Source organism: Rhincodon typus, chromosome 10, assembly GCF_021869965.1.
Source record: "Rhincodon typus isolate 14 chromosome 10, sRhiTyp1.1, whole genome shotgun sequence".
In the NCBI taxonomy this organism is placed as follows: Eukaryota; Metazoa; Chordata; class Chondrichthyes; order Orectolobiformes; family Rhincodontidae; genus Rhincodon; species Rhincodon typus.
In genome coordinates this window covers 6,219,406-6,223,646 of record NC_063341.1, presented here as the reverse complement: position 1 = coordinate 6,223,646, position 4,241 = coordinate 6,219,406, and positions in this window count along the sequence as shown.

Below are 4,241 nucleotides of genomic sequence, written 5' to 3'. Positions count from 1 at the left end.
GTTCATTTGAGACCATCCCAAGAGTCACAATTTGGAATGTGGATGTATCACTGGTACAAACTGATTACAATACTGCATGGACCTGACAAGAATAGAATGCAAACTCACCACCTGAGCACAATCAATTATCTAGAAGACGGACATAATTGACAAACCTGAGTGTTCAATGCATGGTAGCTGCCAGATTATACAAGTAGTTACTCAGACACTGCCTCATCCAGTTGCAGGTTTCACATTTGGATTTGTTTTGCAGAGATAGTGCCAATTTCCACAGAAATTCCTTTTGCTTTCAATTTTATGACAAAGCGAGAATAACAGTGCTCTGTCAATTACAGTACTTTGAGCTATGTTACCATTTTGACTAGATGCTGTAACAACAACTTGCATTTATTTAAGATCTTCAAATGTTGATTCAAGTCCCAAGACGCTCAGAAACAAACAAAAACTAAAGCCAAACTAAAATAAGAAATATTCGGAGAAAAAGTAAACCCTTAGTAAAACAGAAACGTTTTAAAGTGGGTCTTAGAAAACAAATAAGATGTAGAGAGGCAGATAAGTACACAAAGGAGATTGCAGACTATAGTGAGGACCTAGACAAGTGAAAGAACATATGCCAAAAGTAGAATGAAGAAATTGAGAGAAGCACAAACTGTCGCTACGTGTTGGATCTCTGATTGAGCTATTTATCTATCATCGACACTGCAGTAGTTATAAACAGAAGGAATCAGACAAAAGAAATCTGAATTCTGAACATTCATTTAATCTCCATATACACAGCAATGCCACCAAAGATGTAAATGCTTCTGACACAGGACACAGTACACAGCAGATAACATAATACACCATTATGCACACAGCCCAAAACTATTACTACTTTCTATTGTCAGATAAGTCGAGTAGCTGAAATGATCAATGTTGCTCCAAATAGAAACCCTAAGTACAGTGGTCAACACTGTGGATACATCATATTAAGAACGTTCATCAATTTTCCTTTGTGGTGTGGAACAACTTTGGGAATGGGGTAGAATATAATCTACAACCTGATCTATTTTTTTTTTTAAACCTCTTCAAAAGCAGACTTAATCATTTATGCTTGGTGTGCCCCATCTACATTTTAAAAATGTGATGTGATTCTCTTATGTATAATTCAAAGAGTTTATGAAAGGAATTCTGTGATGACGCAGAGTTCGAGGATTTCCTTGGACTGAACTCACTGATTATTTGAGTCACCTTTTCAGTTGGTGAGATGCACACTTTACATACTCCTGTTAATGTCACTGCATTTTCTTTTCAAAATCTTTCAGTTACTGCACAATTGAACACAAGACCTCAAAGAAATAATCACAAGTGCCATGGGATTGGGGTTTGCTACAGCACTCCCCACTTCAATAGAAGTCACATAATCATGCATGTCTCAAAAACCAACTGATAACCTGCCCATTCAAGCGCAAGTACAGAATAGTGGTGAACAAAGAACTGAATTATTGCACGAGTAGAACCCCAGTTTTAAGCAGCAATCACCTTGTACAGCATAACAACAGAAAAGAATCACAGAACGTTGGCTGCACAGGAAGAGGCCATTTGGCCCAGCCATACCATGTCTCCTCTGGGGAAAAAGCACCCTCGCATACCTTTTCTCCAAAGCTCTGCACATTTTCTCTTAGGTAATGATCCAAACCCTTTTGAAAGCCATGGTTAAATCTTATTCCATCACATTCTCAGCCAGTACATTCCAGATAAGGAAATAATTTTGCTCTGGTTATAGAAATATCTTGCAAAATTCCCACTCAAAGAATGCCAGAGATAAAGATGTGAAATTCCAACAGTAATAGGACAGTGGGAGATTTTATTGTGATAGATGTTTTCTGGTAGAACACAGGCAGAAATTTCCATGACAAAGAACCTTCCAGAACTTCCCTAAATTTGCAAATCATTGGCCTGTGTGAGTTGAGGCAGGTCATAAAAGGAATTTAGATAATTGGGACAATTTCAGTGACTTGCAAAATTTATGGTCAGCTGGTTACCATCTTTGATTTCACAGGGCAACAACTAAAATGTAATTAACATGCAGAGTTAATTAACTCATTCCATGTTGTACAAGTGCTGAATGAGATATGATATTTTAAACTAGTTTCTGTGGTTGCAAAAAATGGACGTTCCTGGCCAGTAAACTATTTTATTTTTGCAAACTTGAAACAATAAAACAAACATTCCTTATGAGAGAAAACACAAAATTTGAGAACTGCAAAACGTACATGTTTCATCATAAATTTTGACTGTAATTTTAGCAGGACCCAAGGCACACCACAGCTTGCAACAATTTGCTGCCATTCCTCAAAAATACACAAAATAGGAATACAGGTAACTCAATGTGAAAGTAGCACTTTAAGCGCTCTATAATATGACCTCATTTCAAAGAACGGCAAGATCATGAGTTGAGCTGATGATTCAAGGTGCTGTCTTCAGCAGACATTGGACAGAGTTTGCACCATCTTGGGGAGGGCAGGGTGGAGATTATACATGAGTATTCGTCTACTTTTTGAAGGGCTCGCTTTAGGGGTAATGGCACAAAACTGGCAGTCAGCCTGCTGCCCTTCCACGATGCAATCCATGTGAATCGCAAATGAAAACAAGCAGGGATAAATTAAAATTGCTGCAATAAATTCATACAATTATAAATGCGTGTATATACTTTAAAAATACAATTTTTTTCTTTTGAAGGGAAATGAAAGCTGTTCATCTGAGACACATTTCAATGTACAAGACAGATCTTGCTACTGCATTTCTGATTTCACAGAAATTTTCACAGGCCAACATAATTTGTCTTCTCAACCAAGCGCATACTATCTTGAGAACAAATGTGTTAATGTTCATAATGGAACATACGAACAGGAAAAGACACGTCTCCTCGAGTCAGTTCTGCCATTCAATTATCATGGCTTCTCTATGACCTAACTTCACAATCCATGTTTAATTAAATACAGGCCAACTCCCAAGGTCGTGCTATCATTATCACCGAAAAATCCAGGATATCACTTTCACAAGATTACATCAGGTGCCTGAAAATCAACTTCAAAAAGGAGAGATTGGGTTGGCAGAAAATGTGATAACTGACATTGGACGAACTTAGTGCTGAAATTTATTAGCAATTTCATCATTTTACTGGGAAAACAGCAGGAAATGCAGTTATCTCCTAGAATTTTTGAAGGTGATTTGCTTCACAAGGAATAAATGAGAAGTGATGTCAATTCCTCCAATGCAACAGTTCACAACACAGTTAACATAAAGCTATCCAAATGTTTTGGTCTGGTCGAAATGCTTCATTTTGACAAACTCTTGAAGCAATATTTTACACTGCAATCATACATGCTTGCCAAGTGAGCTGTCATTATTTCCAGGAATTAATTAGCTGTGCTGCATGCCTTGTGAGAGATCAGGTAATGCTGGCACAAGCAAAAGATTTTCTCTTTTGTTCCAATCATGTTAATGTTACCCAGCAATCCTAGACAGGACACACCACATACAGAGAGGAAGGGAGGGAAGAGATCGGAAGGGAAGGGAAGACAAGAATAACTTCCATTTTTGTAGCACCTTTCATAACCTCTATGTTCCAAAACTCCATACAGTCAATGAAATACTTACGAATTCAAGTAACTCTTATGCGGGAAACATGGCAGCCAATTTGTGAACAGCATGATCTCACAAACAACAATGAAATAAACCACAAGTTCTGTCATTATGATGGATAAATCTTCCTCAGTATACTGAAGAAAATTCCACTACTCTATTTTGAATTGTGCTTCGAGATCTTTTATACCTACCTGAGAAGGCTGATGAAACATCAGTTTAAACTTCTCCTGAAAGCTGGCGCCTCCATCACGGCAGCAATCCTTGCATACTGCATTGGATAAGTAGCCTCAATTTTGCAGTTACGTTTTAGGCTGGATGATTCAGAATCTGATTTGAACTTTTCGAATAACTCCCCTACCATTTGACCCTAATTGATCGTTATTTATGAGAAAAGCATTATTCATAACATCTTTCAACTACTTGAAGAGGTGCACAGTTTAACTCTGACAAGGATGCTGGGCTGCTATTACTTTCTGGTTGTAACACACCACCATGATATGTTAAAGCTCATGATTTTAACAGTCTTCATACAAAATGCAACAAACACAAGAAGGAAATATGCTTCCCATGCAACAATTTGGAAAACAAAATGCACGTCAGTAATTTATGCA